This window comes from Passer domesticus, chromosome 7 (assembly GCF_036417665.1).
Source record: "Passer domesticus isolate bPasDom1 chromosome 7, bPasDom1.hap1, whole genome shotgun sequence".
Classification (NCBI taxonomy): domain Eukaryota; kingdom Metazoa; phylum Chordata; class Aves; order Passeriformes; family Passeridae; genus Passer; species Passer domesticus.
Window position 1 is genome coordinate 1,551,826 of NC_087480.1, and position 25,284 is coordinate 1,577,109.

A 25,284-nucleotide genomic window follows, 5' to 3' on the forward strand; every position below is an offset into this window, starting at 1 on the left:
TTTGACATGTTTCATCCCACAAAATGATGATGATTGGCATCAGGTTTCTCTGCTTTCTTATGCACTGGTTTCTATTGATTCCTTGAGGGTTTTTTCTTGTGTCTTTAATTTCCAAATTTCTGTTTATTTTAATTAATCTTTCTTCAGGTTGTCAAGTCTCACAGGTGATTTTTGTAAGCAAATTCTCTGACCTGGGTAGATTTTCCTCTGCTTTAATGGCTTTTTTACATTTTCTCAAGGAAAGAAAGAAAGATTAAAGGGACTTTGAGCGCAGGCAGCAAAACTGGACACTTGTCTTTGCGGTGATTTTTTTTTTTTTAATTGGCAATCAAGGGGAATTAAAACAAGAGGAGAAAACAAGAACTCCTGCCAAGACAGAGAGAGCAAGAAGCTATATTCCTGCTTCCAGTTTCTGACATGATATGTTGAAATCCCTTTTGGTTACAGTACGTCAGCTCGTGTTTCACCAAACGATGAGACATAATGCAGCCTGACACACCAATTGTTTCTTGACAGAAATGTAAAGAAAAAGAGACTCTCTGCTCTGCTGGTAAAGAAATAATTTTAAGCAGAAGAACAGCCAGATTTCTCCTAAACATGAATGCATCGAAGTGGGATGGCCTTGAGAGCTCTGCCCCCGCTGCCAGGGCTCAGGGGCAGCTCAGCTGTGGGCAGCTCTGGGCTGTGCCCGTGCCCAGGCAGCCCTGAGGGTGCCCTGGCCAGGCTGAGCCCCCCTTGCTGCTCTGCAGTTGGCACTGCCATGTTTGGCTGCAGCCTGACCCGCAGCCAGCTGTGCCACATCTGGGGCTGTGCCTGGTCCTGGTGATCCCCAGCACATCTGGGGCTGTGCCTGGCCCTGGTGATCCCTGGGTACACCATGACACACCTGTGGCCCCCCAGGCTCAGCTCAGACATGTCCCAGCTCTGCAGGAGTGGCTGGCAGGCACTGGGACCTGGCTGTGACTCCCCAGGACCTGTCACCCGTGACCTTGAAGCTGTCCCAGCTCTGCAGGCGTGGCTGGCAGGCACTGGGACACCTCTGGCCATGGGCAGCACCCCTGCCCCTGCCCCTAGCTCGGGTCAGAGCTGCCAGCACCCCAGGAGCAGGGGCAGCAGGAGGGACCCCTGCCTGAGCCCACCCTGCCCCTCTCTCTGAGCCCCAACACCAGATAAAAATGGTCCATGGCCCCAGGAGCAGCCCTGCTCCATCCGTGCAGGCCCTGCTGGTACCTCCCAGTCCTGGTGGATTTTAATTGTAAACCTTTGAATGTCAAAGCACGTTTGTAGGGCCCTGGGTGAGTGGATGACCTTTAATTTTAGACATGTATTATGTGTTCAGAGTGATTAAAGGAGGAATCAAGTTCAGCTTTTAACAGCTGGAAATTTCATGCAATCAGTTTGAGTATTATAATTTTGGAGCTTTTCAGCAGCAACATTTCCAGACGTGTAGAGCTTTTTTTTTGTTTTCCCCTTTTATTAACCATTCTCTTTTCAGCAGGTCTACCTGACCCTAGGGGCAGCATCTGCCTTTCTGGGCACAAACTGTGGCCAAAGAAATGGACACTGGGGCAATTCAAAAAGTGGAAGTTGAGAACAACTTCCATCCAACCTGTGGCTGATTTCCAGACACACCACCAAGAGGAGGTCTGATAAAGGACTTTTTGGTCCTACAAAAATTCACAAAGACAACAAATGTTTTTTTTGAATATTCCAATAATGTTTTTGGGCACACAGCCCCTGTGTTCTGGGAGCTTGGAGTCAGTGATATTTCCAGCCCTTTTTCTGCAGCACAGGTTAATTTGGTTACTGGGCTGGTGGGAGATACAGGAAAGGAACTGCAGCAATATTTTTGTTGTTCTCTTCCCTGATAAGGAGTGAGAGAATGGGAGCAGAGTGGCAATAATCCTCTCTGGTTGCTGAGCCCATCCTGTCCTCTGTGCTCAGGTACAGAACTGCTAAGGAATTTTGATAAAGAAAAATAGGTTTTGTCTTAAGTGACTCTTGAAATTCTTCCAACTTGGGAATTGTAACAGTGCTATTAAAGACCAGTTTTATTGACGTGACACGTTCCCTAGGATAGGCCATTAATCATTTTGTGTTATTGTATACTTAACATCTGAAATTCAAGCAAAATCCTAATGATGCAACTATCAGGAGGAAAAATGGAACTGAATCTACCTAAAGTGCTGCTTCTGCCACGACTGAGCAGCACACTCAGACCAAAACCTATCAGCTGGATTCCTGCTGTTAGTGTGGAGTTTTATTCCTTAAAGTATTGTTCACAAAAAGGGAAGGAGGTGAGCAATGTCATTCTTGTCCCCTCCCTGCTCACAAGAACTGCCTGGATACAGGATCCTGCTGTGTCCTCGTCTCTGGGGCTTTCTTTTAAAATAGATGCATAAACATATCTTTAATCACAACACTGGGCATCTGTTTCAGCCCCAAGCAACACTGATTATTATGGTTCTATACCAAAATAACTTAATGAGGTAGAGGCTACAGGTTTTGCTCCTGTTTTCCAAATAATAACCTGTCCTCATTTACATGTCACTTAAAGAGGATTAATTTTGACTTCACAACGTATGGTGATTTCAAACCTCTAGAAAAGCAATCTATTAATGTGTGACTGCCTTAATTAGTATCTGCGACTTTTATTGGTCCTGGCTGGTCCCCTAAAAGCATTCTTTTGGCAAAACAAACAAATCAATATTATTTTAAAGAGCAGGAGGGGAGGATAGCAATAGTGTTCATGTAAAAGGGAGCCTCAGGGATGTGGAGATCACTGTCCAGGGCAGAGATGAGCACAGCTGCAGAGCCCAGCCAGCAGAGTGAAGGCTGACAATGAGGAAATGACTAATGAACATTAATAGCCTTGAGCTAAAGGAAGGTGGATTGAGGTTTGATTTGGGCAGGAATTGTTCCCTGGCACAGGGTGCCCAGAGCAGCTGGGGCCGCCCCTGCATCCCTGGCAGTGCCCAAGGCCAGGCTGGGCACTGGGGTTTGGGCACCCTGGGACAGTGGGAGGTGTCCCTGCCATGGCAGGGATGGAATCAGAGGAGCTTTAAGGTCCCTTCCAACCCAAACCATTCAGGGATTCTAAAGGGCTCCCTGCTGTGCCAGCTCAGGTCCTGTCCCTGCTGTGCCAGCCAGGTAACGGTGTCAGGGCTCAGCCCTGGCACAGAGCAGCTGGCTCTGTCCTGCTGCTTGTGCTGCCCCAGCTCCAGCTGCCTGCAGTGCCCTGGAGCAGCCCTGCAGAGCTCTGGCCCTCACAGCCCTTGGTTCAGGGCAAATCCCACTCCTACTCTGTCCTGCTGAAGGGAGCCAGATGCTCCATCCATAGTCACTGGAATTTCCCATCACATTTCAAAGGTTCTGCCATGAAAACCTTTTGTGTGACCTTGGGGGGTCTCTGTGGAGCAGCTGGTGAGCACAGACACCTCAGCCAGCTGAGAATCCCACACCAGCACGAGCCTCACACTGCCCTGACCCAGTCCAGGATGAGCAAAGAACAAAACACAACGACAGCAGAGCAGGAGAAACCAGCAGGGGACGAAAGGAAGGGGAGAGGAATCAGAGCTGAGGGGAAAGGGATCAGGAAACATAAACTGCACCAAAGCTCTCTTCTTCCCAAATTAAACATGACTACCAATCTGCTGGGTTTTTGCAGGCTGGGTTTACAAACACATTAGTTCACCACGCTTCTTTCAGGTTCAATAAGAAAAACCAAACCCAACTGGAATGAGTAATAGTCAGTTTTGTTGTCTAATAAAAGATTGATGGCCTTAAGCCTTCTCAAAGGAAATTCAATTTGAATAAGGATTAAACTCGAATTGTCAGTGAAGTATCCATCCACAAGTACTTATTTCTCACATTCATTCTAAATTCTGCTTGTATTTTGTCTTCCAAAACATCATGTTTGAAGCTGGGCACAGCTAAATCACACAGTATCCATATTAATAAAGATGTTTAATGTAAGAGCATTGTTTTTCTCACAATCATTCATGTCTCAAAAAGGTCTTTTACAGCACCACAGGTAAAGACGATGTATCTGTGAGAGGTGTCACAAGTATTGAAGCAAAAAATTTTTTGTTTTTTTCTTTTGATATTTTAGTTGAGGCTTTTAAGTTCAGGTAATTAACTCACAGTTTTCTTGTATCCTTCTGCTGCTTCTCCTGTCTCTGTGTCAAAATAATTTCATTAAAACACTCAGAAATTATCATTTTAATGAATTTCTGACAAGTTAATATACTCCTTGTAGAGGTGCAGGGTTTGGGGTTGATTCAGTCCCTGATACATTTGCTGTTCACAGAGCAGGAAAACCACCAGGTGTAATGAGTGGTGCTAAGCCAGAATTAAATCAATTGAACTCACGTTTTTGGACTTCTAACCATTTTTCAGTCAATATTTAAAATACATGTCATTCAACGGAGCTCAAATACCTCTACCCCAGATTTAACAAGAGAAAATCATTGCAACTGTGGAGTGCACACTTGCCATGAACAGGAGAAGCTCCAGATCCTTCTGAACAGCCACTGCAACTCCAAACGAGCTGATGAGGTTTTAAAAGAGCACCCACTGGAGCCAGCTGAGGCTGGAAGGAGATTATCTCATTAATTTATGAGTTTTCAGTTCCTTCTATGTTAGCTGCCTAGAGTAGCTTCTTCAAAGGTGTCCTAAAATGTAAAAAACCAGGGAATAATCAGAGAAAATAATCTGCTTTTCCTGTGAGGCAGTAAGGAGAGGAAGACAGAAAAAAAATGTGGGTTTACTTCTCTTGTGTATGAAAAGGAATAGGGGTAGAGTTGCTTTAGACACTCATTCCAAAATATTTTCCACAAATGAGCTAATTTTGAAATCACCTATAATTGAACACACAGATAATTTTGGCTTTGTACATGAAGTATGGTATTGCAGAAGCTGCAAAAAAGGAAATGGCATGTGATACATTTGTTGGATTTAGAAACAGTGAACTAAGAGGAAAAGTATATTTTTCTCCAAAAAAAGATTCTGGCAGTTAGTGGAAACAGTCAGGTCCTAAGCAGGGTAATGAGCAGCAATGCTGCTCCAAACATTACCCTCAACATAAGAAACAAACAGAAAGCAATGAGAAATAGACCATGGATGAGGCATTCTTCCTTGAGCCCACTCCATTCAAGGTGATGACTAATTAGGAAAATCTCCAAAATTGAGTTTTGCTATCTTTAAGTGCAACAGTGAAGATAATGTAAATATAACTCAGCCGTATCAACTGATTCTGCTCCTGAAAATAAACTTTTAAGCATATGGTCAGGAAAGCCAATGTATAGGAAGAACAATCCTTGAACAGCATGACAACAGTCTGGAATTACATGCTAGGGCTCACACAAGTGGGTTTCCACAGCCATAATTTCATCAAATACATTTCAGAGTTTGACAGTCAATCACACAGAAACACAGGGAGGATTTCCAGGAAATGTTTACATTGTTCCACTCAGCTTTTGAACGGTGGGATTCATTTCCAGTGGGGGAAGTAGGAATTTCTCTTTGTAAGTGGGGCAGATTTCTTCATTAAATAAAATGAGATGGAAATCAAAGAGCTCAAATTGCACCAGGAAACACCACGGGGGGCTGTGCACCAAAATGTTCCATTGATTCTGGCCTGTAACACATGGACAGGACTAGCAGAGCTTGAGCCCATCATTCCTGCTCTGGATTTTGAAAACAGAACCATTGATCCCTCTCCTGGTAGTGACTTCTATGAGTGGATTTGGTCCCACATTGCCCAAAGTTCCTTTTTATTTTTCTGATGTTCTAATTCATCAACCAGGCTCCTGATAGTTGTTAACAAAGATGGAACAACAGCACCCCCTCCAAGATAAAGTGATTCCTTCTTCACATTTCCTTGAAAAGAACTATATTGAGTGCATTTGATGCCTACAGAAGCCTGGCTCCCACTAGAAGGGAACTTGAGCACGACTGGATATCCTGACAGTATTTTGGATAAGTAGATGTTTGGTCACTTGTGATACAAATGTTCATAAAATTAGGAAGGTAAAAACTGATTTGTGCTCAAAGGTATTCCTAAAAAAGGAAGATAAAGTAAAGGTGATGTCATTGAGAAATTTCCCCTGTAGGAACAAATATAAATGTTCTACGTGCTCTAGAAAGCCTGAATTACAAAAGGAGAACATTGTTGTTTAGAAAATCTTTGCCATAATCAGAGAATAGATATCAGCACTTCAACACTGTTAGGCTTCTTTGCTCATAAATCATTACAATAAATTACAAGTGTCCAGTAGCATTCAGCAAAATGTGTAAATGTCAAAATCATTTGTCACAAAATCCTCATCACCATCACCAGCTGCTTTTTAAGGGAAACAATAAGAAAACAATCCAGCATTTCCATAATGAAGCACTTTAAACATCCTTGTTTGGTTTTCATATTTCAGTGAAGTTTGGGTTTATGATCAAGTTGAGTCATAGATTTGGAATTTCTTAATTTAGTCTTATTTTACAACTCCTTTATCCAGTTTGTTGTGCAGAGCTGATATCTGGCAGTGAATTTCACCTGCCTTTTTCTTCCAAACAGAGCACAAACAAAGCTGGCATGACTAGGAAGTTTTGACTAGCTCTGCACAAATCCATATTTGTTGTGGGAAGAATGCAGAGTGTATTTCAATACCACACCTGCTTGTTTAACTGTATCTCCTGGAAAACTGTACAGAAAAAACAGAAAAGAGGAGTAAATCCTTGGAGAAGTCTGTCTGCTCAACCTCCCTTGCTGTTCTTTTGGGTTTGCTCCTGAGCCTTGGCTGTGCACTTGGTGCTTCCACTGGGAAATGGAGAGCTCCAACCTCTATTTATTTGGGATCCACATCAGTTCATCAGTTAAGCTGTTTTCACACCTCCTTCTCCAGGTAAAGCAAGGCTGGTGCAATAACTACAGGTCACAGGTTGGACTAGGTGATCTTAAAGGTCTTTTCCAACCTGGCTCAGTCTGTGATTCTGTGATTGTGAGATTCTGTGATTCTGTGAATTTTGATTTTTTGATTCTGTGAATTTTTGATTCTATGATTTTTTGATTCTATGATTTTTTGATTCTGTGATTCTATGAGTTTTTGATTCTGTGATTTTGTGATTCTGTGGTTCTGTGGTCACCACCCTGCAGTGCCTGGAGGTCACTGCTGACACCAACCACCTGCTGGAGCTGCTCCTGTGAGCAATCCCAAACCTGTCACAGCCCCAGTCAGTCTGGTCAGCAAAATTCTCCTATGCCTGCTCTGTTTGCTGACTTGGATCATTTGGCTGAGGAGGGCCCAGGTAAGGGAATCCAGCAGATTAAACACAGGATTTCATTCCTGGGGGAGTGGAGAGGAAGCAGCAGCAGCTTCCAGCTGGTGGGACTCCAGACAGGAGCACAGACCTGCATCAGGTGAGCCTGGATGCCCAGGGAAATGAATATTCTGCTTTATCCTTGCACCAGAACACATCTGACTGCTGTCAGCTGCAGGACAGACAGCCCCTGACCCAGCAGGAAGTTCAATTTTTACAAACAGATGATACTTGATTTAGCATAACCTCTTTGGAGGCAAAGTTACTCCTTCAAAAAGCGATCAGAAATATGATCTGGCAGGGAACATTGCTGTGAGCTCAGCAGAATGTCTTATCTGGACTCAGCATTTCTGGCTGGGCACAGTTAATATCCCGTGGAAGTGCAGAGTCCTTCAGACAGACAAGGCTACACCCACTGCTAAATCACAGAGACTCAGAAATTAACTCCTCTCTCTGTGTGGGAATACAGCGGGGCAAAGAAAGTAAGTGATCCTTTTCTCAAGCTTTGCAGATGTATAAAAACGCTGCAGGGATTTAAAATAAAATCTAACAAAAGTAGAGAGTAACTGTATTGATATTATATCCAATTTGTGACAATTAATGCTGGACAGAAGCTTTTTAAATACTTCCAACCATTATTAAGCTCAAACTGCTTTTTTCCTCAGCATCAGTTGCATGCTATTTTTAATCTCTATATTAAATATTATCTGATTTTCCTATTGTACCTACAACACTTATTAGCATAGCCATTTATAGTTAGCAACATCAATTATATTTTTGTGCTAAGACTGTGAAAAACGTAGAAGTGTTTACTGCAGCTGCTGTGCCTTGCACGCCCTCACAGTATTCTGATTTACTGTGTAATTTTTCTCAGAAGATCCCTTAGCATAAGAGTAAGCAATTTTGCACCATACCTATGTCATGTTTTGTTGGATCCACATCAAGATGCCAATGCCCTGCAGCACCTGGAAATGTGCACTGATCTTCTGCAACACCAGTTTGAGCTCTTCAAGACTGAAATTGATTTTTCTCAAAGTGGCATGTGAAGGCACAAAGTGTAGCCAGTGATCCATAGCCCAAATGAGTGTAACAATACCAGTCCCAGTCGTTGAAGAAGCAGTAACTTTTTAAGTCTTTGCAAGCAACAGTGCAAGAAAAAACAGAGTGTAGTGAAGAATTTATCTTGTAAAATGCCAGGCAGTCAAGTTGTTTTACTGCTGCTGCAGGCTATTGTCAGAGCTGCTAAGTAAATGGTAGGAATGGTTTCTTTAATTGGAAAGAGCTGGGATACCATGGAGATGTGCTTTTTATAGCACCCCCACACAAACAGATAAACCAGCCTTCCCAAACTCAGCTTTGATCCGATTTGAGCCCAGTGCTGGGTTGGGTGGGAAAGGCTCAGATCCTCCCTGGGAGCGCTGGAATTGCCTCTCCTTGTCCTCCCCACCTCACAGCCCTGGGGGAGGCTGGGGGCAAGGCAGGGGAGGTCAGGATGTGCCTCTGGAGCCTGGCCCTGCCCAGGGATTCCCTGGGAGCTCTGCAGCCCCGGCAGCAGCACAGGATGTCCTGGAGGGGACAGGGACCAAGGCAGTGCCACCCCTGCTGCTCTGCCAGCCTGTGGGGCTTCCCCAGGAACACAAGGAATGGCCTCAGGTGGGCTCTCACCTGCAGAGTCCCTCACCTGACAGCTAAGACAAAATTAAGAAGCTTAAAATATTATTTAAGACATCTGTGACTTGTTCTGGACATTCAATGAAGAGTGTATGAACAAGAAAGTTTTTGCTGCTACAGTGCCCCGAAAGAAACACCTGAATATTAAAACAATTAATGTTTCTACCTGCCCTGGCTCCTGCAGAGTCCAGGGCTTTAAAAAGCCTGTTTACTTCTCATTAAATGTGTGTAACTGTAGGAGAATTTTCACAAGCCCAAGGAGAGGTGGCACCTCAGTGAATAAAAGAATTCCGACATTCCAACACCTGAGATAACAGATCTTTGCAGTTACAAGTGAAAAGTGACCTTTGCAATTTTAGTTCCCATTTTCTTCTCCTGGAATGTGATATTTCTGTCTTTTTTCCTCCTACTTGCAAAAAGGGACTGCAAAAAGTTAGTGTTTGACTTTTTAGAATAGTTCTTAGAAGGCCATTCAAGGTGAGCAGGTGCAGATGCTTGGCTTTTTTAAAATTCAAATATAAACAAGGAGGCACGTCTGAGGTCTGTCAGGTCCTGGGTACAATTCCAGCACTGAGGAAAGGACCTGGGGGTGCTGTGCTCAGGGACTTGAACGTGAGCCAGGTCAGAGGAACAACCATTCCCCTCTCACAGCGCTCCACAGCCCAATGTCCAAATGTGTTTTCTTCCCTCTGCATTCACCTGGTGGCAGGGGGAGGTGCTCACTCAGGATCTGTGCTATCAGAGGGAATTGTTTCTCACCAATCTCACCTGCTCAGAGCTGGCTATAAAATACTGAGGGTTAAGTGGAAAATTTGTATGAACTCTGAGAAAATCAGTGTCACTCTTACAGACAGGAGAACTGCAAAAACTGAGCCCAACTTTGAAGGCTCAGGCTGTGTCAACACCAAGTTTGTGCTGTTCTGACAAAATTGTATGGAAATGAGTGTTAGTAAATTACAAAGATGACTTCAGCTAAGATTTAATTTCTTTAAAACTCTAATGGCAGGTGTAGCTTTTAAAGAACAGATGATGCTAATTATATCTCTTGCTTGCAGTCCCTTACCTTGTGAACCAATGCAGCTTCTGCCGATGACAATTCCAGAGTGGCTGCTGGGGGGGAAGAGTTGTGGGTGGCATTCCTGGACTCCTCCAGGCTGGGATGCCAAGCAGCTTCTGATTCTGCCCACAGAAAGGTAAATGAGGATTTGGGTCAGTAATTGTGCTCTGGCTGTGATTAGTGCAATACTGAGCAGAGTTCAAGGGGGTTCATGGGCATGGAGGGAGCTCTGACATCCCCAGGTGAGATCCCTGGGATGGGAGCATGGCAACACCCAGGTGTTCCTGCACCCCAGTGCACAGATATTAATAGACTGCTTCACTTTTACTAAAAAGAGAGCTGGTAACACAGTCTTTCTTTTAAATTATGGCTTGTTAGGCCTATTTCTTAATGTGATTAATGACACATCAGTGCTCAAAGCACGGGACATTCATCAGCAGAGCCCGTGCCCTTAGCACAGGTGTTGAGGGAATTCCAGAACGGTACAACACCAAGTTCTGCTGTGTCCACGAGGGGATGAAGTGACAAATCACCAAAGAACAGAAACCATTACAGTCCTGAAATGAGAATTAATTGGTGTGTATTTAGTGAGACATGTTTTCTCTGAGCTGCAAGGATTCCATAAACCTGTATGGAATGGGACTGTGGAGGTAAATATGAGCACAGGAAAAGCTAGAGTGAGAAATAATTCAGATTTACACATTTTCCAGTGCAGAATGTCAGACAACAGGAAAATAATCCTTCTTGAAGATAGAAACTAGCTGTGGTCAAGGTTTTCTCAATGGAAGAAACATGTTCTGAATCTTGAGCTAACAATTTGGAGAGAGAGGGTGAGCTGACAGTCATGTAGAAAGCTGACCAAGGGCATATTCTATATATAATAAAAAAATAATACAACTTACTCCTCAGCATCTCTGTAATTAGAGCACGAAAAATCAGATCTCAAAATCAGTCACTAATTACAAGAAACACCCAAAGAAATAAATAACTGTCCACAGAGAACACTACTGACAAAACTGAGACGCAGATCAGGTAAAGACCCAGAAGACAAAAGGCCTCAAAATTCTGAGAGAAATGGAAAATAGCCTGAAAAGAAAAGAGAGGCAGGGAGCCTCAGTCCCTAAAATGCAAACATGGCTGTGAAATTAGGTAATTAATTAGAAGTAATGCAAGCAGATCTTATTACTTTTTGTAACATCTGTGCATCTCAGAGCATTTTTGATCAAATATCATACTTTCACATTTGTGTCTTGTTTTACCAGGAGTCATGAGTGACTTTTGTTTGCTGCCTAGTTCTGTTCATTTTTTTATCTTCCTTTTCTTCCCCAACCTTGATTGTATGTGTTGCTCTGTTATTTCATCTGCTCTTTAATGTATACTGGAAATTCTCTGGAGCACTTGTTTCTTTGTTATAGGTCTGCAGAGAGCCCTGAATAACCCAGCCATGATCTGAAAATGAGGGGATCTGAGTGATAGCATACAAATAAATGAATAAAATGTGTTTATTGCACTGACATCCTAATAGATGTAGATGATTAATGGATATTAAACAGTGATTTTATTAATTTAGGAAAACAATACAGGGAAAATCTTGTTGGTAAGCAAGTCTTGGAAATGTATTTCTATGCAATCTGTTGGAGCTGTCTTCAGAAAAACTTCCTGGTTCTGCCTTCAAAAGCAGAGCTATTCTGAAAGAATGAAAAATTAGGGGAAAAAAAAAAAAAGAAGAAAAAGCTAATAATCAGTGCTGTCTATCAAAGGAGGCCTGTGAATTATGCAGTGCTTCAGTGCCCTGACCACGGGGGGAGATTGAAGATTGACTCTCTGGAACTGAAATTAAAGAGGAGTTGTGATATCTGACATAAACCCCATTTTCATGGCTCCAGCTCCTTCAGAATGTCCATCACTAGATGGGCACTCACATCAGAATGCAGAGTTTTTGTTTCACTTCTCCTTTAACAGTAATAAAATAACAAAAAACCCCATCAAAATATAAAATAAATCAAAATATAGAAAAATATATTTTTATATTTATATAAAATGTTTGTTTTTATATGTATATATAAAATATAAATATATTTTATATATAAAATATATTTATATTTAATATATAAAAAACCTTCAAGTATATACGAATACTATATATAACCCAACACATACAAAAAATTACAACTATAAAAACACATCTACAAAAATTAAAAAATAAAATTTAAAAAAATCACCAAAAAAATTTAAAAAACTTTCTACAGATCTCAACAATACAAAGCAAAAATTCTAATACCAAACATAAACATCACCCAAACAAAAAAAAAATACACCCTGTGAGCTGAGCTATAATTCTTCCTACATAATTATAAAAAATAATTTAAAAAATTAAATTAAAAATCTACTACAACTCTAACACAACAAATACATAAAGTAAAAACCAACAAAATTCAAAAAACAAACAATAAAAATTACATTTTGTTTCTTTACATTATCAATAAAAAAGTTACAGAAAAAAAGTGTCATAAAGGTTTAATTCTGATTCTTAATACTCTTTTAGTTACTGTTAATAACTTTTCTTAATGCCCTTTTAAAGTTTTAAACCTATTTTACCTTTCCTTTGACCCTATATCACACCATGGAATGCACTAATAATTAACCAACACTAAAACCCACCACTCTCATTAATACAATTAACCAAAAAATCCCCAAATGACCAAAATCTCAAACTAACAAACCAAACCACAACTCAATTTGAATAAGTTGCCTCTCCACGCAGCCGATGCCAGCCTGCTCTCAGAGCTCAGCTGAGCACAAACCTTTGGCCAATGCCACAATGGTTTTGTCCCCCATTTAGGAACATCTTGGCTTCCTGCATTCCCAACCCCAGGAAAAAAACAACCTGGAATTTGTAAAAGATTAAGTAAAAAAATAAAATAAAATAAAAAACTATAGGCAGCAAAATGAGGACTCTGAAGTGCAAGTGTGTCACTGTCATATTTTCTAGAAAAATTCCTTGCCCAGGATTTCTCTCCTGGGAAGCTGAGAAGCCTCAGAGAAAAAGGAAAACAATAATTACCTCATTTGCTTCTCCTGTGTTGTGCTCACATGTGGAATGGGTTTGGAGATTGTTTACCACAGGTGATTGTTCCATTGGATTCTGCTGTGAGTTGTTTTGACTCATTGGCCAAGCAGTGCCAAGCTATGTCAGGGCTCTGGAGAGAATCATGAGTTTTTATTATTATTTTTTTAGCCTTCTGTCTGTATTATTTAGTATAGTTTAGTATAGCATTCTTTAATATAATATAGATCTTAAAATAACAAATTAACTTCTAAGAACATGGGGTCAGATTCATCATTCCTGCCTTTGTCTGGGAACCCCACAAATTCAGGACAAGTGCAGGATTGTCTCTGGGAGTGCAAACTCTGCTTCTCTTCCAGTCCAGGCTGCCTGCAAAGCCCAGCCAGGGGAGGACTCTGTGGGATGGGATGTGTGCTGGGTGACCTTGGCTGCTGCTCGAGGAGGATGTTTGAGGATGGCTGATACTGTGCCAAAATAGCGCTGGAAGAGCTCTCAAGTGTGGCATTTTGTTTTCCATATCCGTGCTGCTGCTTCTGTGTGTTTCTAAACCTGACCTCCAGATTTATCCCCCTAAGAATTTCTAAAATAATGGCATTCCATTAAGAATAATAATTGCTGAAAGTTTCCATGGTTTGTTTTGCCTCCTTAAAAACTACTTACAAAAGTGGAATTTCATCCTTTATCTCACCTCTATCTTTGATGGTTTTTTCTGCTCTTTAGAAATCAACAATCTGCTAATAATAGATACTTCACACAAGATGTGTTAAGTGGTGTTTTATAAATGATGTTTCATAGCAATGGATTATTCACAACACTCCAGCCATCTAAATTAGAATACATGTTAACAAAGAAGTGGAAGATCACCTTTTTGGGGTTATTATAAAGTTTGCATTTAACTTTTTGTCTATTTAACTTCATATTTCCATTTTCAGTTAGTAGAACCTTCACTATCTGTACAATCAGAATAAACCTTTACCTGCTTCAGACAAAGAAATTTTTGATGACTTTATCATTAATTTTTCATCTCTTCAAGCAACCACCCTCATGCACAGAAAAGTGAAAGGGCAATTACCACAATTGGTTTTTTTAAGGTTTCTGCGTATCATAAGTTAGTTTTGTTCGTCATTTGGGAAAAAACAAATTTGGGAAAAAACCAAATTTTTGAAACAGAATTTGGTTTATTTTTTTTCCTCTCCTAGTTATCTGTCCTTACCTGTTTTCAGCACTTCTATTTGTGCTGCTCAACCTCTGACCAAGAGATGTGAGCAGGGCTGAAGGACAAACCTGTCTGTGCCCTTGCTGGGAGGGATGCCTTGCTCCCTGAGTGCCAGGCTGAGCCTTTCTGTGCCACCCCAGAGCAGAGCTGTGGGCACAGCGTTGTCCCTGCCTGCCCAGCATCTGTGCCATGGCAAGGGACTGCCTGGAAATGAATCAGCCAGGAGGCAGCTTTTATAGCCCCACATAAAGCAGATGTGGAATAAATCAAATTATTGTTTAATGTGCTTGATTGTCTTTTAATGTGTCTGCAGTCACGTGGCATATGTCCTGTGAAGGCCCTGGGTTTGCTCCTGTGAGCATGTCATGTATCTCCTAATGAAGAGAGATGGCACAACAACTTCTTGCCAGAGTCAGAATCCAGGGGAAAAAAATGAGTTATAATAGAGATTCCTGCTCTAAAGACTGTGTTAGCAGAGGCATAACTCATTTTGAAAAGGGTGCATTAATTAGAACCTCCTTTCTCAGAAAACAGGGAACAATCCCTTTTGCTGATTAATATTTATCAGAGAATCCCTGAGGTGGAACCTCCTGAGCTCAGCTGCTCCACCCCTGCTCAGAGCAGGCTCCACTCAAGGGCCTTGGGCCAGTCTGGTTTTTACTTTCTCCAAGAATTCCTTTTCTCAGCCTGTCACAAACCTATTGCACCACCTTAACTACCAAAAAGTTGATTTTCCTATATTTAAATTAGATTTTCTGCATGGTTTATGCCCACTGCTGCTCATCCCGTCACTGGGCACCACTGACATCTGACTGTGGGTTTTGGAAGGAACTTAACTGTAATTATTGCTTATATAAAACAAAACCTGTGAAAAAATATATTTGCAATTCTGAAAAAATATACAAGTTACTGCTTAATCCAAAATGTCTTTTTACAACTGAATCCCTGCTCTTGGTAGAACAGTGCATTTCACAACGTGACAAAGCACCTTCCAGTCATAAATTTAGCAGTAAAAAGGACTTTGAAAACAAAAAGATGTCACAAAGATTATTTGGAAGCAATTTAATAGTAATTTTTGGGTGCAGACAACAACTGGGATGTAATCTAAAGGGGTTTGTGGGCTGAGATCCCTGAGATCAGTGAGAAATTTTCTGTTCAAGGGTACAGTCAGTCATTAAAGCCTGGATTAAGGGTGTCACTGGTGGTTCACTCTGCCTGCATGAACTGTAGCACCTTATTATTTTTAATTTATAATAATAATTTATAATAATTGTAAAATGAAATTAAAATCTACTACAACTCTAACACAAGAAATGCATAGATTAAAAAGCAACAAAATGAAAAAAAAAAAAAAAAAAAAAAAAAACACCAAAAAAAAAAACAATCCAGACATGCACTCAGTGCAACACTGGATTTCCTGAGCTCTCTGATTTCCCAAGTCTGAGGGGAGGAAGCTGTTCAGTGCCTAAAACAGGTTCACCCCCAGTGCAGAATAAAGTCAAAGATGCTCTCACAGCTCCTGCCCTGCAAACATCCTGGCAGAGAAATGAAATCCCAGGTGGAGTGAACTCTGCTCACATCCCAGGGAAGGAGATTTCCCCCTGCACCTCCTGCCAGGCCTCCACGTGCTCCAAGCTCACCTTGTCCAAGCACCAGGCTGAGCCCAAGCCATGGGTTCTGCTGCAAAATCAGATCCATGCATGGCACTCCCGGGCTCTGGAACTCTAAAGAGAATTTTCACTTCTTGCTATTCTCAAGGAAACAAGCAGCTCCATATGAGTCATCATTTTGTGGGAGTTCAATGCCAAGCCTGCTTGCACACAAAAGAAAATCACATAATTATACTACGTTTTGTAAATCAAAAACTCCTTTGTAACTGCCTTAAGATTATTTCATATTCCGTTCTCAGAAGATGCTTCCCTATGTAGCCATTTAGAAGGAACATTTATTACAAAAGTTAATTACAGTTTCTTAAAGAATTAAATAGGCTTTTTTGATCTTTGGGGGGTTTTTGGTTCCAAAGAATGTCTCTGTTACACTCATATCCAAATTTTGGGGTTCTGTTTCAGTTTTGCCCAGATTTTTGACAATCTGATTGAGGAAATGTCATTTAGTTTTCCTGTACATGTATCTAATCAGTAAAACATATTTTATTGAAGTAGCATTGGGCAAAAAAATGCCAAACACTGCATCACTGCTGTTCTTAACAGTCTCTGAACTAATTTTAACTTCAGGAAAATACTTTAAAATTAAAATGAAGGGAAAAAATACAGAAACATTTTAAATAACATGCTATTTCAACATACAGATGAAAACAGACAGGACTTTTAAAACATCACTTAATTGGAAGAAAGAAGGGCTGGGGAAAAAAATTGATTAAAAAATTCAAGTTTTTCCAGTTTCTGCCATATTTTTTGGGGCTTCTTGGAGTCCAACACTGCCAATCCAGCAACCAGGAGCTATTTCTGACGTGTTGTTTCCTCACTAAAACACAGTCTGTCACTTGAATCTCCAGAGAAAGTTATTGTCTAGAAAAACTGAACTGGTAAAAGGAGGGAAAAGAGCAGAAAAATCCCTTCTAATTTCTGCTATATCCATTTGGGGACTGGCCAGAACATCAAAAATCTCTCCTTATTTCTTCCAATAGAGTAGAACCAAAGAAAAGTCTCAATTTGAACCCAGCTCTGCCTGGGTCCTGTTTACCAAAAGGAATTTCTGGGCTCCAGGCAAGTGGGGAGAGGCAATAAAGGACTTCTCATAATTTAATAACCAGCCACAGAGTTCTGTTTGGGCAATTCTAATGCTTCAGAAAATTGGATTTGGATGAGGTCTCTGCACCTTAATTTGCTCTCCCTTTGCATTTCCTGCAAAGGGCTGTTCCACAGCACACAGCCCGCAGCCCCCAGGTGTTTTATTGCCTTTGTGACAGCAGAGCCCTGCTGGGCTCACCTGAACTGGGCAGAAATTCTGTGTTCTGACACTGCCCGGGCTTTTCTCCCTCCTTTGGCACTCCAAAGTGCTCTGCAAAGCAGCTCCTCCTCTTCCTCAGCTTCCCCCTTACCTCTGGACCTGGGAGCAGAGCACAGAGAATTCCCAGTGTATCTGGGAGCAGAGCTCAAGGAATTTTCAGCCCAATCTTCCAGGGAACAGAGCTCAGGAAATGCTCAGCCCAATGCACCTGGAATTCTCAGCCCAGTGCACCTGCAAGCAGGGCACAGGGAATTCTCAGTCCAATGCTCCTGGAATTCTCAGCCCAACACTCCTGGAATTCTCAGCCCAATGCTCCTGGAATTCTCAGTCCAATGCTCCTGGAATTCTCAGCCCAATGCTCCTGGAATTCTCAGCCCAACACTCCTGGAATTCTCAGCCCAGTGCTCCTGGAATTCTCAGCCCAATGCTCCTGGAATTCTCAGTCCAATGCTCCTGGAATTCTCAGCCCAACACTCCTGGAATTCTCAGCCCAGTGCTCCTGGAATTCTCAGCCCAATGCTCCTGGAGTTCTCAGCCCAACACTCCTGGAATTCTCAGCCCAGTGCTCCTGGAATTCTCAGCCCAATGCTCCTGGAATTCTCAGCCCAGTGCTCCTGGAATTCTCAGCCCAACGCTCCTGGAATTCTCAGCCCAATACTCCTGGAATTCTCAGCCCAGTGCTCCTGGAATTCTCAGCCCAACACTCCTGGAATTCTCAGCCCAGTGCTCCTGGAATTCTCAGCCCAGTGTACCTGGAATTCTCAGCCCAGTGGTCCTGGAATTCTCAAGCCCAGTGCTCCTGGAGTTCTCAGCCCAGTGCTCCTGGAAGCAGGGCACAGGGAATTCTCAGCCCAATGCTCTTTTCCCTCTGCTTTGGGGACAACTTTGAGCCCTTTCAAAGCCACCTGAGAGATCCACAGCTCCTGCCTCAGCCTGGCTGAATTCCAGCCTCATAATTGCATTCCACCTACCCCAAATTCTCGCTTTAGCTCAAGTGTGCCATTTTCTGTGCTCATAAACTCCCCGTGAAACTGAAGAGAAAGGCAGGCAGGGTTTGGCTCACTGGTCTAAAACCATTACCTACAAAGCAGCAATTGTTCAGGAAAGGCAGCGAAACCACCAGCAAAGACCTGGGCTGGAATTCTCAATCAAAACCTGCTGCAGGCCCATTTCCAGACTGGTCTGTGGCAGCACTTAAGCTCCTGTTCTGCTTTATTCAAAGTGCTGTGGAATGGAAATGTTTTCATATGGAATCTGGGACCCATAAGCAAACGCCCAAAATAAACTTTAGAGTAACATTCCCCCTTTATGAAAACTGATAAGTGGCTCCATTTTGATTCCAATGGGGAATTAAAGGTTTCCAAAACTTTTCCAGGAAAAAGAAATGTCAGTCAGGAGTAGAATTTGCTTTTCAGGCCCTAATGTAAATCTTACTCTTGGATTAGAGGAGTGACCTGAATCTTCCAGAAGTTCTATTTTTATTAACACCTTCCAGGCATGTGGATTTTCATTTGTACTTGAAATATATTTCTAAACATTTGCAGTCCTCTACTTCACCATTAACAAACTGATCATGAAGTCTAAAGGGAGATAAACTAGTCAGAAGGACTGACATTTGCAAGATAAAAGCAGTTTAACATGAGTTAAATATGAACTATTAAGCAGCTAAGATTTTTGAGACTTCCAAAAATCTTTTAGTGTTTAAAATTTAAAGCCAGAACAGAGAAGAATCATTAATAAGAGGAATAAAAGTGGCATCTTGATGCATATGGGAAGAGTGGGTATAACTATGCATACAAAAAACTGGTCTTGAAGAAAGATCATCAGAACATGAATAAAATCAGAAAAAATATGTGAGCTAGAGTTAAGAGAGACAGAAAAAAGGAAGTTAAAAGGAGGACAGTGGAAGAGGAGGTAAACTGACATAATTTCCTGCTGAGCATTTCAATTATTTTCCTTTAGCTCACGGCAGCATCACGAAATCAGCATTTTCTTTTCTCTATTATGCCCGTCCTGGTGAAGTTGCTGGTGTTTGGATTTGCTGCTCAGTTGACAGAGGGATTTTGTCAGTGATCTGTTTGGGTTGCTCGCTGCTTGCCAGCCTGTTGTGCTGTGTATTCACACAGAACATATTTGTTTGCTGCAGCGTGGGAGGAGCAGCAAGGGGACACAGGAGAGGTGTGGACACACCGACCTGCCCTGGCAGCTCTGCTGGGGTGTGGGGGCTCTGTGTGAGCCCCCACGGCCACACACAGCACCCCCAAATGTCACCTCTGCCCCTGGTATCAGCCAGGAAAGCCCTGAGGGACACGGGAGTGCTGGGAGCAGGGCTGGTGGGTGACAGGGAGCCACAAAAGCCTGCATCAGTTCCTTCTTTATTCTCCCTACCAATCTCACACCTCAGGGAAAGTCACTTAACTCCACTAAAAAACCCACTGTGCCTCCAAGGAAGAAAGACCAAACCAAAATAAACCTTCCCAAAGAGATTCAGTCTCAGCAAGGATTTCGTCTGCTGCTCTTGAAAATGCACAAGCAAATAAAAGCTGGATATCTGGGGGGTGACGTGCTTGAACAAATGAACAAAATGCACATTACAGGCATCTGTGTGTGTGTGAATAGTTCTCTTTCTACAGCCAGAGCACGAGGGTGCCAGGTTCTGATTTTAGGGGCAGGTTGTCAGCACGAGGACAATTACAGTGTTCATCAATGTGCACTGAGTGGATGCCATGGAAAATTGCACCTACACCCAGCAGCTAGTAAATCATTAGATTAGAATTTAGTAAATCCATTAGATTAGAAGTTAGTGAAACCAAACATTTTCCACCAAGCTGGAACTGAGCATTGCCATTTGACTTTTTCCTGTAGCTTTTTGCAGTCCTCCAACAGCTGTTCTGTGTGGTAACAAAACCTGTTTTTTTTCTGGACACCTCTGGGCCTCCTAAAGCAGCCTGGCTCCTTGCTTTTAATTGAGAATATTTGCATCTGCTGCACCTGATTGTCTCTGATCATTCTCCCCAGTGCTGATGGTTTAACTTCTCCTTTTGAATTTCTGCAGATGTTTGCTGATTTATGCAAACTGCAGCTGCCTTTCAAACAAGCTACAGATGTGTTCCAGAATGCACTGGACATCAGAAGAGAATTTCAGTGGCAGCAGGTTTCCCAGCTGATGAAGAGACAGAATGCTGAGAAAAAGGAATTTGCTTTTTGCAGGAGGGAGAAGGGCTCTGCTCCTCTGGGCCTTGCTTCCTGTGATTCCTCTCTGCAAATGGAGCTCAGCACATGGCCTGCATGAGGAAAAGCACCATGAATACCAAGTCAGCCCTGAGCTGCAAAGGAATAGAAAATGCATTGGTTCTAGTTAAAATCGATTTTTGCCTTGGAAGTAAGTATTGGATTCACTTTCTCTCTCTCTCCCCAAAACACTTTGGGAAGATGGAAAATATCACTGTACCTGCTGTAGAGTGGAGAGGTAAATAAACAACCAAACAGCCCAGAAATCATGCTGGGAGTGTCAGGGAAACTCATTCTCATTGTTTCCCTGCAAAAGGGGGAAGCCTCTGGAACGAATTCAGAGAGCTCTTCTGTGTGGATCCAAAAAATGAGGGGGGGTTCTTCTCCCTCCCTCAGTACCAACAAGGTATAACTGGAGCAGAGTAATTTCCAGAACTTTAGAGTCCCTAGGACTATGGAATTATCAAAGGGAAGGAGAAGCAATGGAACATGAGCCAATCCATTTATGTTCTGAGCAGAATTTTGAAAAAGTTTTTCATTTTCTTTTTTAAAAAAACAAGGCCACAAAGGGTTACATGAAATTATAGAAACAAGGTTTTGTATACTGAGTAATAAAGAGCAGCTGCTGGATTTTTCAAGCCTTTAAATTAAGATAAAATAAATGACTGATCTTAGGTTTTTTTTAGTAGTTACTGACTTTAAGTACAGATAGTGATGAGTGTTGATGATTACTGTGCAGCCACAGGGGGACTCAGTGGATATTCAGAGGAGGGAAAAGCTGAATCATGGGATGGTTAAAGGTGGAAAAGCCCTGTAAGACCTTGGAGCCCAGCCAGTGCCTGACCCTGTCCCTGAGCAGCATCTGAACACTCCCTGAACACCTCCAGGGATGGAGACCCACCTGTGCCAGTGCCTGGCCACCACTTCCAGGGCAGAAACCTCTCCTGAGTCCACAAAATCTGCACTGGGACTTTTTGCCCAGGAAGGAAAATGTCCCCAGGGCTCCTTGGGGGTCTGAGAGGTCCCTGGGAGGTCACAGAGGAGGAGAGGTCTGTGCTGGTGCTGCCAGTTTAGCTACACACACTTAATGGAAACATGGAAAATTTCCTGCAAAGCCCCTTAGGTGTGAGCTGTGAAATACCAGCAAAGAACTAGAAAAACTGTGAGGCATTGCAAGTGAGAGGGAAAAGGAACCTTAAAGAACTCAACTGAGGGCGAGTTGTGGACTCAGCTCTGACACAGAGCTTGGAAAGAACATCCTCCAGCCCAAGAAATCTCCTGCTGCTCTCAGCTGAGCACCCCTGTGTGTGCCACAGCACAGGGTGACACCGCTGTCACCCACAGCAGGGGCTGTGCTCCAGGGAATTCGAGCTGTAAGAGTCTTCCCTCTGCAGAATCTGCTGCTTCTCCACCTCCCAGCTGTTTTCTCCTTCGCTGTGGGTATTGCAGGACTGCACAATCTGGTTTAAAGCATGGTAAAAGTCATTATCTTCCTATTGTAATTCCTATTTTCTTTGGTATTCTTTGTGAGGCTTCTGCAAATCCATCCCCTGCTTGGCTGCAGCCCTGTGGAAATCACTGGTACATGCCTTTAGAGATTAACTCGTGTTTTCTTGCATTTGCATGCAAATGCTGATGAACTGAGGAACTCTGCTCAGTTTTGCACATCTGCACTACTACAGGCATCTTTGCATTATGTCACACCACACTTGCACCATAATCTGCATTTCCCTTATCTAATCAAGCTGAATTAATAACTGTAACCAACCCCTCACGTCCTGCTTTCTGTGCTCTCCTGACCCCTCATGAAATGCCACATTTTGCATATCTGCACCAGACTCTCCCCTGGCTGAATTCTGAACCTCAGAGCTTTATACTGGACAAAATGCCATTCTTCAGGCTTGAATACATTCTGATAAAGTACAGAGATTTCTCTTCCCAGCTCCCCAAAATACATCCTTTTCTCCCAAAAAACTCCGAAGTTTGCTGTAAATTATTCCCTTTGTGGTCACACATACTCTTTCAACACAGAGAAAAACCCTTGTTCAAACTAAGAATTAGCTGTCTGCTGTTCCCTCCTCTCCCTGGATCTCAGACCTGTGCACACAAACTCCACAGTCCTCTGCACTTTTTTAAAATGAAACTGATTTTTCTCTATTTTGATGTGAGATATATCAGGAGAATAATGCCTCCAAGAAAGCTGGGTGAAACTTGCTTTAAAAGATTTGCTTTCTCAAGACTGGATTTTCAGTTGGTGGATTTATATTTTTTCAGAATTGCTGGCACAGAAAAGATCAGTTTGCTTTGCCTAGTTGAGCATGGTGAATATTTTCTCTTGGATAATTCTCCTGGGAAAAGATACAGGCATAATGAGACTTATTCATGTACATGAAGTATATGCAGTTAATATGGAGCCACAATTACCAGAAATTAAATCCTAAATGCTCCTGTAATAAAAGCACATCTATGAGAGCCTCAGAAAAGGCAGAAAGAGACCTCATAAAGGATAAGACAGAGATCTAATAATGAGAATAAAGGAGAGCTAATGGGGTGTGGGAATTGGGATGCTCCTAAACCAAGACTTGCATGGCTCTGCCTCAGCCCATTCCTGCACCCAGATTTTGTGTCTGCAGCACCTGAGTGCCCCAAACACCTTCTGGGACACCTGCAGGGCCTACTAAACTCCTAGGCAAAAGAAATTAATAAACTACAGCTACATTGAGAGTCTAAAGAACAGTTTTTAAAGCAAATCAAAACCTGTAAGAATCTTTGCTGGTCAGCCCTTTCTCAGCCTAGGAATTCACTTAGTCAATTTTTCACTTATTCCTTACACACAAACATGTTAAAAAACCTCTTCCTTTGTACAATAAAATAAAAGATTTGCCCTCTATATTCCACTTCTCAGTGCCAGAATTCCTCAGCCCAGGACAGGACACCAGATGTTTCACACTTGGGGACATCACTGTGCCTGCCCCACTTGCATTTAGAGTCACAAATTCAAAGCAGAGAATGCTGGTTCCAATCCTTTATGCATATGACTAAACATGCAGTGAATATATCATCAGAAAAGAGCTGCACTTAGTGCATGCAGCACTAATCTGGACCTAATGAGTTTAATTAATCACAGTCTTGTACACCATAATGACACCAACACAGACTGTAGAGAGGGTCTCCATCAGCCCACCCCCCTCTCAGTTATTAAACAGAGACTGCCTTGGATTTGGGATATCCTGCAAGGGTTTCACTCGTCTGGCAGGGCTCAGAACTGCCTGAGAGCACCCCAAAAACCAGCCCCCATCTGAGATCCCTGGGAAGGCTGGGCTGGAGCAGGGGTTGGGCAGAGTTACAGAATAAAGCAGGGATTTATTAAAAGGATCTCCCCCATGGATCCACCTTGGGCAGCACCAGAGCCCAGCCAGGGCTGCACCCAAGATGAACCAAAATGGTTCCAAAATGAACCCAAGATGAACCCAAATGGTCCCAAAATGAGCCCAAGATGAACCCAAATGGTCCCAAAATGTGCAAGTGCTCACGGGGTCTCTCCCTGGGATTAGCTCTGCTCCATTTGCAGATTGCAGTTCAGTGTCCAATCCCACCTTTTATGTATGAATTCCATCCTCCTTGTTTTTCTTTTTTCAGTTCACATTGTTTATACTTCTTTTGGGCCTGGAGCTTGTAGCAGTTGGACAAGCTGGGAAAGCATTGCTCTGTCTATCTGCCCTGTGAAGAGAGCTCACCATTCCTTAGTATGAGGCTCAGAGTTACACACTAAAGCAGCACAGAAAAATGGAAAAGCTATATTTGAAAAATATAAAACCCAAACCTGAGGCATCATCAGAGGGCAGAGCTCATCATCATCATCCTCACCCCTCGGTGAAGAGCTGTGGTGCAGAGGGAGAGGCAGAAAAGTCTCTGGAAAACTTTCCACCTGAAAGAGCAGCACATGGGGTTAAATATCAGATTGATCCTGGTGCTTTCAGAAGCAGCCTGGAGAAGCCAGATAACTGAAAATCTTCATTTTCCACCCATCTTTTTTCAATTTGCTTTTACTTTGTCATTCTTTAATGTTTCTTACCATTATGGAAAGTCTGAGAACTCTGCACCGTTTTCATAACAGAAAACATTAAAATGAATGTTTTACCTTGAAAGTTCACTGTGTCTCCACTGGGACTTCTGTTCCACTGCTAAAGGATGTACTTTGAGGTGTTAATAAAAGCCAAACAATACAAATGTTTCCTTAATCAAGAACATTTGAAAAAATATTCAGAGAAAGTTTCAACAGAGGCTTCCAGTTCTACCTTCCCCTGGCTGCACTAAAATCTAGAAGTGATTATCATAATCATAATTTGACACTTCCATCATTTATGAATTATGAAAGAATAAAGGAAGACCCACACATTTTTCATGTGTCCATGTGTGTTTATTTCTTAATATGTAATATTAGACTATTCCAAGGTTCTGTACTGAGTACAGCTGTTAGAACTTGACTTCAATCAAGCTATAATTGGGGCAAAACATCCTTTTCCAAGTCACTTACTGTGTCCTAAAAGTGATAAATTATAGAAGGATGGGAAAGCAGAACAAAGGAGGGCTTCAGAAGAAACTGCCAGCCACCCGCTCCTGCACATTTCCATCAGAGCAGCTCATGTCGTGCTGGTATGGAATTCAGAGCTAAATCTGAGATTTAAAAGAGGTCACATACCCCATGACAGATTTCTTGTAGAACAATCTTGATAATTTATTCATCAAGATGGTATCAGC

The 25,284-nt window shown here is 42.3% G+C and overlaps 1 long non-coding RNA gene across 5 annotated transcripts; it reads left to right on the forward strand.

The window, feature by feature from the left end:
• Nucleotides 1-6,571: 6,571 nt before the first annotated feature.
• LOC135304229 (uncharacterized) lies at nucleotides 6,572-24,923 on the forward strand. Of its 5 annotated transcripts, none has more exons than XR_010365646.1 (4): nucleotides 6,572-6,896; nucleotides 10,038-10,175; nucleotides 20,348-20,674; nucleotides 24,163-24,923. It is a non-coding gene; the product is annotated as an uncharacterized LOC135304229 (long non-coding RNA). The 5 variants fall into 5 exon arrangements; XR_010365649.1 differs by lacking the exon at nucleotides 6,572-6,896 and adding an exon at nucleotides 7,089-7,299; XR_010365648.1 differs by lacking the exon at nucleotides 6,572-6,896 and adding an exon at nucleotides 7,280-7,411.
• Nucleotides 24,924-25,284: the final 361 nt, after the last annotated feature.